We start from the raw sequence: 13,533 nt of genomic DNA, 5'->3' as shown, positions 1-13,533 counted from the left end.
CACGGGCACGGGCACGGGCACAGGCACAGGCACAGGCACAGGCAAGAGGGCAGCCACACAGGCTGATCTACCTCACTCTTCTCTCCTCTTCCTACTCATAACACTGAGTTACCCCAGCAGGAGCTAGAGGAGGAAAAACAAACAAACAAACAAACAAAAAACAAAACAACTTGGTGCACAGAGGTCCAGGCATAGAGCAGGGTACAGAAGGATGGATACTAGGGTCACCCTCATCACTTCCCCTCCTAGATGTTTCACTTTTTAAACTTAGCTTTTAAAAATACCCCCGTAAATGAGCTTTAAAGAAAGTTGACTTTTGGTTCACTCTAACAAAGGCAGGGAGAATGATGTAAGCCATAGGGTATGGTTACATCATTTGGATGAGGTCATGCAGAATACAGTAGAGGGCCCAGTTCTTCTGAGCTGTGGCAATGGAAGCCGCAGGATGGTCAACACAATGTCCATTTGGACATTTCACCCACGAGCCTCATTCTCTGCCTGCTCTAGCCTTGCAGGACATTGTCACATGGGAAGAATCCACATCATCTTCCGCAAGCAGGCTTGCAATTTCCTTCCCTTTTAAAATCTCAAGCCACTCTTCTCTTATAACCCTCTTGTAACCACCCAGCAGCTAGTGGATTTCCTGGGAGTGACCTCAGTTAGCTTAGGCTTCATTGAGCTCAAGTTCCTGTGGTTGTGACTCAGCGAACAGTGACTATCCTGGGAGACACTGCTTAGCCATACTTCTTCCTTAGTTTTCCCTTATGCTTGCGACTTTTCTTCCAAGTATGGCTAAATCATAGCATGCTTCTGCGATAAAAAGATTATAGCATAAGCTGCTTCTCTGTTTAGGCTTTGCATGATCTTTGGGATATGGCCTGTGTTTCTTCACTAATGTCATCTTGTTTTAAAGCATCGTGAAATGTGCGAAATGTACCTCCGTGTTATCCTGTGTCCCATCACAAATGGTAGATCATTACCGTAAATGGGAAACTAGTTTCTCTTATCATAGACTAATCCTAGCAATAAATACAATGAGAACATAGTCATGTTTGACATTCCAAACAGATGCTGTGAACTGCTGGCCCCTGAGCTGCAGGGCCCACTTTTTCTCAAACTAAAAACAAATATTAGCCACTTATGAGGGAAGTTTTCAAAACTCATTGTCTTAGGGTTTCCATTGCTGTGAAGAGACCATGATCAAGGCAACACTTACAAAGGACAACACTGGGGCTGGCTTACAGGTTCAGAGATTCAGTCCATTATCATCACGTCGGGAAGCATGGTAGCATCCAGGCAGGCATGGTGCAGGAGGAGCTGAGAGTTCTACATCTTTATCCAAAGGAAGCCAGGAGCAGACTGTCCTCAGGCTGCTAGGAGGAGGGTCTCGAAGCCCACCCCCACAGTGACACACTTCCTCCAACAAACCATCACACTCATCTATAGGCTAGCAAGATGGATGGCTGGGTGTGCAAAGGTACTTGATCTCAGGCCTAATGCTCTGAGTTTAATTCCCAGGACCCACACAGTGGAAGGAGAGAGCAGACTCCCTTAAGGCTTCCTCTGGCTTTCACACATGTGCTGTGATGATCACACACACACACACACACACACACACACACACACACTAGCACACTCACACACAGACTACAGAGAGACACACACCCCGACACACACACACACACACACACACACACACAGACTACAGAGAGACACACACCCACACACACACAGACTACAGAGAGAGAGACACACACACACACANCACACACACACACACACACACACACACACACAGACTACAGAGAGACACACACCCACACACACACAGACTACAGAGAGAGAGACACACACACACACAGGCACACTCACACACAGACTACAGAGAGACACACACCCCGAGACACACACACACACACACACACACTGGCACACTCACACACAGACTACAGAGAGACACACACCCCGAGACACACACACACTGGCACACTCACACACAGACTACAGAAAGACACACACCCCGACACACACACACACACACACACTGGCACACTCACACACAGACTACAGAGGGACACACACCCCGACACACACACACACACACACACACACACACACACACACATACACACACGTAATTAGTGAACTGAGAGAAGACATGCAACGCTTTCTCATTATGAGCTTCTGTAGCACATAGTGGTAGGTCTGGGCATCCTGTCCAGGCACATAGCCTTCTCTTTGGGAAACCCGACTTAAACAGCTTGAGTGTCTGTGGCATTGCGGGTAGGGGGCAGTCCTAACAGGGTGTGATGCTTGCCAGGGCAAAGGTAGGGCTGGGAACCTCTCCATACCCACTGGACTCTCAGAACTCTGCTGTGAGTGTTACATGACTGTGGATTAATTCAACCAGAATGTCAGATCCCCCACAAGCAAACACACCTGATGGGAGATACAAGCAACTTGATCCCGGTACAGGGAAGCAACAGAATCGGCGGGTGCGGCACAGATCTTCGCTGTTTCTCTGCTGTTTTGCTATGGGTTAGCCTCTCAGCACAGCTGTGAGGCACACACAGTGAATGCCTCTGCTCACACAGCAAGGAGCACAAGGCTGGTATGCAAAGGTGCCGGGCCAACCGCACAGGCGATTAACCAGAACTGTAATTAGTCTCTATGTACAAAGCACTCTAAACCTACGCTCAAGTAAATTCTCTTCAAAGGTCCACAGAGGAACTCCCTAAGACTGCCTACTGGACATTTTGGGGTCTGGATGAAATAAAATTATTGTTTTGAACAAGAAAAGTTACAAAAATTTTCAAGGTAATAAGTGCGGAGCAGGAAACAGAACTGCAGGTCGCGTGTCCAGGCAGCGGGTCCGGCAGTCAAGCGAGCCACATGGGAACCTCAGACAATCGTGTGTGGACAGCTGACTGAGAACCCAGACAAGGCTTCATTTCAGTTGGTGAGTTCATTTTTGGAAAACAATGCTGGTCCATCAATACTGCGAGGACGAAGATGGGAACAGGATTCTTTTTTGGAAAACAAGGTTGGTCCATCAATACTGTGAGGACGAAGATGGGAACAGGAAGCCAGAGGAGTGGGGAGAAACCAAGAGCGCCACTGGAGATTAGACTCCTCTGCTGCAGTGGCGAGTCAGCTGGGCGCACGGCCCTCTCTGACGTCTTTCTATGAGGAGTTGTGCTTCAAAGGCTTCCAATGACTCACAGATTGTGCCTTGGCTATAAATCTCTCCTTGAAAAAGATCAACATATAAAAGTGCCTTATCTGTGGTAACACCAGCAGCTAGTGTGCTAGGATAGCACAGCCTTCATTGTTTATTAGAAAACAAACAAATGGCCCCAAGGAGTAGTCTCCTCTGACAGTTTATCTTAAGCATTGGCTTTTCTTTGTAGTGTTTTGTTTATTTCTTTTTTCACTAACCCAATCTCTTCACTTGTTAAAGATCTGTTCTACTTTCTTTTTCTCTTCAGTCAGCTTCTGCGATTGGTACATTTCTATAAATCTGTCCATTTCACCTAAGCTATCTAATTTGCTGATGTACAACTATTCATAGTATTCCCATACATATTTTTGCTGATGTATAATTAGTCATAGTATTTCCGTACATGTTTTTATTTCTATAAGCCCGGTAGTAATGTCTCTCAATCTTGACTTCAGAAACCAAATCTTCTCACATTTTTATTGGTAACCCCTGCTAAAGATGTATCAAGTTTATTGATCCTTTCGAAGAAATAACTGGAAATGACTGGTTTTCCATTCTCTGTTTTGTGAATGGCACTAGTTTTTATTTTCTCCCTTGATTGGACATTCTCCAGTATTATTTTTTTTCCCAGTAGAAAAAGCCAAGTGTATGACTTTGTTTTGAATATTTGCTTCTGACCTGCCAGCCTGTCATGAGATCACAGATTTTTTTTTGTTGACTGTCTTCCCTCAAAAAAGACAGGGTCATGGGGTTGCAGTTCTGAGATGCTGTGGATACTGTAGCAAGATGTTATTCTGTTACACTAGCTTTGGTTGTCTTCATGCATGGCTACAAATTTCAGAAACTCAATATAAATCCCTAGCATTAAATCTCTATAAAAATCGCAAGTGTAGAATATACTCCTTTTCTCATTCAAACTGAAGAGATTTGTTCTCCGGATACCCTCAGTTTGAATTCCTAGGGAGGACCCCACTGTCTCGAATTCCTCTCTTCTTCATGGAGCCTTTCTCTGAAATGAGGGATCCTGTCCTCAGTCCTAGCTTCACTCAGATTAGGGGTGGACACCTGACTTATGCTGGACCAGAGAGATTTTACTCTTGAATATTTGAAACAACAAAGAGCCACCCAGTGCTTCTCTTCGGGTAGAAGGAATTGCTATGTTCAAACTTGAGCAGTGAAAGCAGTCTGCTTCCCTTATGAGAATGGAGAAGCGGGGAAGGCTCATCTGTAAGAGAAACACATGGCTGTCTCCTGAGAGAAACAGAAAAGAGAGTGTCTGGGCTCCTGGCCACTTTTTGTTTCCCTGATCCAGTCCTATTTTGAAACCGTGTGGTAGTCTTGACATTAAGTCCTGTACTTTTTTAATAAGTCTCATTTTGTCCCATCAATACCATTGCCAAGGAAAATGAAACTCCCAGAACACATATTATATGATGGGTAGGATTCTAATCACGTTATATAGATTATCTACTGTAAACCTCCCAATAATTCCAAGCATTACCTTATCTTACATGTGCAAACACTAAAGGACAAGAAAGATTATAGAACTTGCCCAGTCTGGTACACCTAATGGCGGGTGACCTCACAATTCATACCAGTGCTGGTGGAGGTCAGAATCTGAGTTCTATCCATGTGACATGGCTCCTTTTCCAGTTGACTTCCAGTCCCTAAAACCCAAACATCTATGTACATAGAGCTCTGCTCAGTCAAGCGCCACTCTGCCTGCTCAAAAGTTATCTGCCATATTCCCCAGTGTCCCCAAACTGAGTGTCCCCTAAAGTACCCTATGGTCCGTTCCAGCTCGATACTTCTGCTCCTGAGCCTTCGGTCCTAACTTGGGTCCCTCCAGTCATTTGGAGTCCTCCGCTGATTCCATGTCCTTCAGGAAACCTGCCTCCACATGCCATTTATGATGGCGCCTATAGTGCCTTGCCATGGTGTGTATATCAGGCTTCTAAGGTAGGTGATACTTAGGTTCTCAAAAACAGGGACTTTGCTTCCTCTTTCTTCGTATCCCCCACCCACAGTGTAATTCACTGGAAATGGGAAATATCAAATGGAACTAAAGACAAGACAACTTAAAGGCTCAGGAAAGAAGTCAGGCTTAACTTAAAGGAGCACTTGCAGTCTCTCCCTATGTTTCCAGAATGGCCTTCGTTTATGGATCTTGCTTGAGAATTCTCTTTCCCAGCATTGCATTTTAACATTTTCAAATCTCCAGAAGAAATAATGATTGCACACAGAAGATCTGACCCTGAAACATAAATCTTATGTAGCTGCTGAATCCAAACCAGCTCTGTATCTGCTTATCCTGCATTCTGAACGTGATATACTGCTCACCCGACCTTGTGGATACTCCTGATCTCACTCTTTGGGATGCTTCTGACCATGGGATGGCCTTCACAGCCCCCTACCCTCTCCTCAAGGGACAGGCGGGCTTCTTCCGCTTTGTAAAGGGTTTCACGGTAAGGAGAACCCAGTCCTTGCATGTGAGGTCACCTCTGAGTCACAGCATTGCCCTTTTACAAAATATGGCAGTTTGCCTCATATGTCCACTTGCCGTCCTGATGACAGCCCACTCACGCCACCCAGGGCCAGTTCTGCATCTCGCCCCAGCTGTTTGTCCTCTCCTGTGATAATAGCCACCATAATTCAGCTGTCCAGTCTTAAAACCTGAGTCATCTTTGACTCAGAGTGTAACAGCACCAAAAATAAAAGCCATTTCTGCCTCCACCCCACCCCTACTACCTGATTCACATTCACGTAATGGATCCTTATTTCTTCACATCTGGGATCTGTCCCTTCTTGTCTGGTCTCTCTGAGAGCTCTGGATTTTGGTACCAACCTCTCCACTGGTCTCTTTCCTCTGGCCCTTCTACCAGTCCATTCTGTTTGGCTATGCCAATAATGTTGTCTAAAGCCACTCAAAACCCATTCTCTTGCTCCACAATTTTCGTGACATTCTCCCGATAACTTCAGAAGAACCTAAAATTCCGGACCATCCCTGGCTAAGTCATTATATCTTTCCTCTTGATTATCATTTACATTTTCCTGAAAGCCATTCTCTGCCCCCGTTGTTGAAAGGAAGAAGGAAAACTAGGTAAATTTCCTGGAAAGGGTGGCCCAATGGGTGATTTCCCACTTTGCAGCGCTGGGGTCAAAGTGGCTCAGCTACAAACGCCCCCTCTCCCTTGTTATCTTGCCTTGAAAACTCCCGCGGTGTTCACCTTCAATTCGCCTAGTAGAGATTCAGAAGACAAACCAGCCCAACCATGAGGGCACTCCCTTCTTGCTTGTCTGGTTTTCTGAGACAGGGTCTTACACATCTCAGGCTGGCCTGGTGCTCTTGAATCTCTTGTCTCTGCTCATTCTCCGTGACACTCACCCAAAGCTCAATCCAGAACCTGCACTGTCATGCTTCTTGTATGGAAAGTACAGAGAACTGGCAAAAGCAGGGAAACAAGCGATCACAAAGCCAGGATGCTCGTTCATGTATTCAGCAAGTCCTTACTGTGTCCCTACTGTGTGTTAGTCATCCTCCTGATAAAAACGGTAATGTCCTGAGTTTAAACGCTCACTATGTGTCAGGTTCAGTTCTGAATGCTTTTATAAATAGGTTTATTGAATTCTCAGAATTATTTAATGCAAAGTGTTTTCTTTTTCAATTGTGACTATCTGTTTGGCTAGTCTACATTTGAGCAAGCTGAGATACTCCACAGTGAAATAACTAGATAATAATATGAAGTCAAGTAAGAGCCAATATTTGGCTCTCAATTCTTAACCTTGTGATGTGTGTGTGTGTGTGTGTGTGTGTGTGTGTTTGGGGGAGGCATGCCGTGGTATATATGCAGAGTCAAAGGACAATTTTAAAGGCTGGGAGTTGGTTCTCCCTTTCTACCATGTCAGTTCTAGGGTTCAAACTCAATGTCTGTCAGGCATCACAGCAAGAGTAACACAGCCATATCACGGGCCCCTTTTTCTTTTTAACAAACTTGATTCAATAAACATTGTTGCTGGCAATACCGTGTGTTTGGTTATATTCTATATGGGGAGGATGTAAGCACAGATGCCACAGGAAGACCTCTTCCTCCTGGGAGCTCATACCCTGGCGGGAGAGCATTAGCTACTTATGCTAGTGCTGGTGGGTTATGATTTCCTTCAGTTGTTTCAGCACAGATCATAGGAGAGGTGTGTTGGCCACTCCAAGGGTGCACTTTATCAGGGGCGGCCATCTGGCATTTCATCAGAAGTCTACAGTCCCAAGCCTGGTGCGATGGCTCCTGTCTGTAGTCACCGCACTCAGGGATTCCAGAGAAAGGAGGGTTCCTGCAAGTGTGAGCCCAGCCTGGCTGCAGAATGAAACGCTGTCTCACAGGACTAAGAAGAAGGAAAAGATAATGATGAGAAGGAGGAGGGGGAGGAGGAGCAGTGGGGAGGAGGGAAGAGAGGAGGAGGTGTAGGTGGTGGCAACTGCTCACAGTCTCAAGAAGCCACTCTTGCCAGTTCAGTCACTGTCCTCTCCTCACGTGCTCCTCTCTGTCCTAAGACTCCCTACATAACTTGTGTAGACTCTGTAACCAGTGTCCTCAAGGATTCTGTCTTAACTTTTTATTCAGGACCTATTATCAGTATTTTTTCATTTTTAGGATGTACATACAAGTATGTGTAAAAATACTTTTATGTACTCATCTTATTAAGAACCAACCATATAAAGAGATACAGAGACCCACAGCCAAATATTAGGCAGACCCAGGTGAATCCTGCGGGAAAGGAGGAGGAAGAATTGTAGGATCCACAACAACAACAACAGTAATAATCAATAATAATGGATCAACCATATACCAAATCAGAAAGGTACAAAACTCATAAGAATCAGCCCCACAGAATCAACGAACCTGGCCTCACAGGGGCTCCCTGAGACTGAACAGACCGTCAGGGAGCCCGCAGGGGGCTGACCTAGGCTCTCTGCATATATATTATAGTGGTGTAGCTCGGTGTTTTGTGGGACTCCTAACAGTGGAATTGGGGCTGTATCTGACACTTTCCTCTGTTCTTGGGACCCTTTTCCCTCCTACTGAGTTGCCTTGACCAGATTTAATCTGAGGGGAGGTGCAACTTGATATGCCCCGTTTGGTTGATATCCCTAGGAGGCCTGCCCTTTTCTAAAGGACAGGAAGAGGAGGAGTGGATGGGGAGGAAGGAGAAGGGGAGAGACTAGGAGGAGAGGGGGGAGGGGAAACTTTGTACTATATGAGAGAAAATAATAATAATAATAATAATAATAATAACAACAACAACAATAATAATATTGGATCAACCATATACCAAACCAGAAAGGTACACGACTTGTAAATGATGAGCCTGCCTTAGCAGTAATCACTGGGTTCTTGTTTTGTTCTCAGTTTACTTCATATGCAGTCAGAGAGGAGGCCATGGATCTAAAGGATCCCTGCACAGGCAGACGTATTGTTGGCTGTAAAGGAAATAGGAAGGGGGGCAGGCAATGAACTCTGACCGTGGAGGGTTCCTGGATCCTGAGGCCCCCAAGCCTAAGAGCATCTCTGATATCTCAACCTCAATAAAGTCCCGTGCCAGATCTGACTTTATGACCCCCTCACAAGGATAGCAAAGACCTTATGAAATCCATATGCTAAGGTGCACTAAAGCGTGCTTGGTAGGTTAGATAAAATGGCACCCTTTAAAAGTGGCAGTTCTTAAGTACATTTTCACGTCGAAGACAGATGCTTAAAACAATTTAGGAACTTTGTTGGGGGAATAGCAAAAATATAACTGGTTATGTGAAGGGAAATGATATTACAAGAAAGGAGATTCATGGAAAGGGGAAGAACCCGAAAAGGATGAAGGTCAAGAGTAACTAATATTTTCCTCTTGGGCACTTGAAGGAAGATGCATAAACACAAAGCTTCACTGGACAGGAGGTGGGGAAATCAGGCCAGAATGATTCATTGTGGTCTCAAGAACCACAGAGGAAAAAAAAACCTTCCTCACTGGTCTTAAAGAGCCAGAGGAAGGGCCGTGGCTTGGATAGGAGAGGCTGGGAAACTGGAAAGTGTCAGCCTTCCTTCCCTGCCTTGAAAGAGATGCGCGAGTCACTCTGATAACAGTAAATGAGTTGAACAGACACCCAACGAACTGCCAACTGCATGCCAAGCCTGAGGCTCCGTGATGCACCCCAGCCACAACAATGGATGAGAAAGACCCTACCTAGCTCTCGAGTGCCCGAGAGGGAACCTAGAGAGAAATGAGCTGAGGGAGATGGTCCCAGGGTCCTACGGAGGATGGCGACAGGATAGGTGGGTGGTAGAGCTAAGGTGGGAACGAAGGGATACTGAGTAGTGCATAGGATTCAGGTCAGTAGAGTGCTGCTTCAGGCTTCTAAGCAAAAGTATAGCTTCTAGACTGTATACATCAGATTTGTGGAGGGAATATGCCCTGAGCTTTTGTGTCTGAAGTGATCATGTGACAACTGCTACTGTAGGCACCTTGGGAAAGGATTGTGTTAGACTATACTAAAGGTGAAGTAAAGGTCTGTAGGTAAATTTTTTTTTTTTTTTTTTGAAGACAAGGTTTCTCTGTGTAGCCCTGGCTGTCCTGGAACTCACTCTGTAGACCAGGCTGGCCTCAAACTCAGAAATCCTCCTGCCTCTGTCTCCCGAGTGCTGGGATTAAAGGCATGTGCCGCCATGCCCAGCCCAGTGGTAAATTTCTTAAAGAGAAGATAGCTTTGTAGTATGGATGCAGTGACACCTGGAAGTGAAGCTGACTGCACCGGGATGTGAAGCTGCCAGCACCCGAAAGTGAAGCTGCCGGCACCCTCACTCGCCCTTCCAGCTCTGGGCTCTGTGTAGGCACTTTCATATATGTTATGGATGAGTAGCTTGCTATTCTTGTAGGAACACTAACAGTAGTAGCAGGGACTATCCCTGACTATTTGGCCTACTATCCTTCTACTGGGTTGCCTCGTCCACCCTCGATGTGATTGTATGTCCCTGGCTCAGATGAGAAGACACTAGCCGAGAAGGCGTAACCGAAAGCTTTTCGACGCAGAGCAACTGCTAACAAAAGCACTAAATACAGGCTAGTGTGGCTAGATCACCACGGGTGGGGTGAGCACGCACTGCAGTGTGGATTGGGGGACAGTTAGGGAAGACTAAAGAGTAGAAACTACCAGGCGATCCACTTGCCTCTCCATCACCTCTGCCTGCCTCTGTGATCGGCAAAGCCAACGCTGATTATTAACTGGGTCAGTGTGCTATGGTCTAATCAATGATCAATGATCAAGTGCTTCCAGCTCAAAGCAAAGGAAAGAACACAGGACCAGGTCTTTTCTTCCTGCAAACGACAGTGCCCGATGATCAAACCTCAACAGGATCCCTGGACTCTAGAAAGACAGACAGATGCCCTTGTGAGTCGTGGGGCCTCTCAGTGAATAAACCTTATGCCAGGAAAGTAAGACAGGCTGACTGACACCATACCAGGAAGAAGCTCCGGTCTTATTCAAGTGGAATAGAAAATCATTTGAAATTCTGAGTTGGAGAATAATGAGTCCTTACACGTGTTTATTTATTTTCCTTATGGTTGTTAGCCCTCAAAATGGCAGGACTGGTGACATTGTCCTAATCAGGATGACTTTGGTTGGGGAAATACAAAGATTGCTGTTGGGTAAACCGAAGCCTGAGGTCTGGTTTCTGTTTACCAGGAAACTGGATCTCATAAGGCATGTTTATGTTTACCAGGAATCTCCCTTAATTCTTTAACTCACCCCCAAAGGCCATCTACCATGGGCAAGAGCATCTAGTTCCTGATCAGTGAGAACAGTATCAGCTCAAAGACTCCCACCTTGCTGACTGTCATAAAAAAAAAATCCACTTTCTTTTCCACCATCTTGCCTCCCACCCCATCAGATAGCCTTGGTTGTTGGATCCACAACAAACCATTCTTTAAACCCATGGAGCTGTCTAGGGCAGTGGTTTCCCTTCACGCATTGGGGAAGGCATTTGGGATGGTACACATTCAGATGAGCCTTTGTTTTGCTCTGTGGGGAAGAGATTGTGGGGAGGAGGGACAGAGGAGCAGTTACACTGCAGGGAATCTAATTCTGAAGTCAGGGTGGCTTGATGTTAGTGCTTACCACAGAGGAGGGTGGGATCTAGTCTGAAGACAGAGATAACAGAACAGCAAAAGCCTCCAAGGCAACAAAGGAGCAAAGAGGAAGATGGGCTGAGCAAAGAGGAAGGGGGGGGGGAGGTGGAGGGTGGGGTGAGCAGGCAGGTAGGCAGGGCTGCTGCAAAGGGTTAAAGCATCATGCTTCCATTTAAATAGCTCTTCCAGAGAATGGGATGGAAGGAGGAAGGTGAGGAGGGAAGGAGAGGGAGAGACAGAGAGCTCAATTTGAGTTATAAAGTGAATGCAATTTTGATACTCAATTTGTCTGCATTATAAAATACAGAGACACAAAATGTTCTCAAACTGAGACCAGAAATACATAAAAACATCAGGATAAAGTTGAGTTTGTTCCAGGAATAAGATAGATTCGTTCCGGGAATGCAAGGGTTTTTGTTTTGTTCTTCTTTGCCTTAAAAAAAAAATGTATCTCTATTTGTAGAACTTACAGTGTTATCAGAATAAACAAGAAAAGTAATCTCAATATACATAGTGGCCCAGTGTGTGACACAAGCCTATAATCTCACCGTTTGCAAAGTGGAAGCAGGAGCATCAGGAGTATGAGGCTGTCCTTGGGTATATAGCAAGTTCCAATTCAGCCTGGGTTCCATGAAACCCTCAAAACAAACACCACAAAACAAACAAAGAACAATAAAAAATGTAGAAAACCATTTGATAAGACCAACATTCATTCACATTTCAAAGAAACAGGAATATAGAGATATTTAATCTGAAAAGGGAAAAGAAAAAGAAAAGCATCATCAGAACCTACTAAAGCCAGATACATCCGTGTACGCCTGTGAACCTACTAAAGCCAGATACATCCGTGTACGCTGGTGAACCTACTAAAGCCAGATATATCCATGTACAACTGTGAACCTACTAAAGCCAGATATATCAGTGTACGCCTGTGAACCTACTAAAGCCAGATATATCCGTGTACGCCTGTGAACCTACTAAAGCCATATATATCAGTGTACACCTGTGAACCTACTAAAGCCAGATATATCAGTGTACATTGGTGAACCTACTAAAGCCAGATATATCCGTGCACACCCGTGAACCTAATAAAGACAGATATATCCGTGCACACCTGTGAACCTAATAAAGACAGATAAATCAGTGTACGCCTGTGAACCTACTAAAGCCAGATACATCCGCGTACGCCTGTGAACCTACTAAAGCCAGATACATCAGTGTACGCCTGTGAACCTACTAAAGCCAGATATATCAGTGTACGCCTGTGAATCTACTAAAGCCAGATATATCAGTGTATACCTGTGAACCTACTAAAGCCAGATATATCCATGTACACCCGTGAACCTACTAAAGCCAGATATATCAGTGTATGCCAGAGATAGCAACAGTCAGGAGACAGATAATGGGTTCCATAGTTGGAAACACTGTATGCCTGTTTTGTTGTTTGTTTGTTTTTCTTAAGTAAAAAGAAACTCCTTAGACTTAAGCACTTTTCGGACTAATGACAAAATATTAAAAATAATTTCCTCTAGGCACCTGTAAAAGGAAGATGCCCTCTGCCTTCCACTCTGTCCCTGTACTGAAGGTTCTACTTGACACAACAGGTACCAGAAAGGAAAGGTTGGGAAGGATGGGTCAGGAATAAAGAATTAAAAAACTGTCGGTACTCATAGATAACATAATTTTATCCTTGGATAATCCTGAAGAATGTATACATTGTGACGAGAATTGGTACATGTATTTATCATAATTACTGGGTGGAAGTTGAAGCTACAAAACTTATTTGTATTATATAAGCAGCAATGGACAATTAGAACATAAGAAGTATTTAATGATAGTATTCATAATCACATGGAATTCATCAAATAACTACAAACATATGCAAGGGCATCTACTTGGAAAAAAAATTGTGATTGTGAGAAGGTAAAGGAGACAGCATGATTGAAATGCTAAACCATGTTCAGAAATTGAATAAAATCAAAGTTGTAAAGATAAGCCCTTTCGACAATTTGCAAATTCACCTGGAATAACAAAAAACCTAGGATAGCAAAAACTATTCTCAACAATAAAAGAACCTCTGGGGGGATCACCATGCCTGACCTCAAGCTGTACTACAGAGCAATTGTGACTAAAAACTGCATGGTACTGGT

The sequence above is a fragment of the Mus pahari genome, chromosome 12 (genome assembly GCF_900095145.1).
Source record: "Mus pahari chromosome 12, PAHARI_EIJ_v1.1, whole genome shotgun sequence".
Classification (NCBI taxonomy): Eukaryota; Metazoa; Chordata; class Mammalia; order Rodentia; family Muridae; genus Mus; species Mus pahari.
This window is presented reverse-complemented; position numbering follows the sequence as displayed.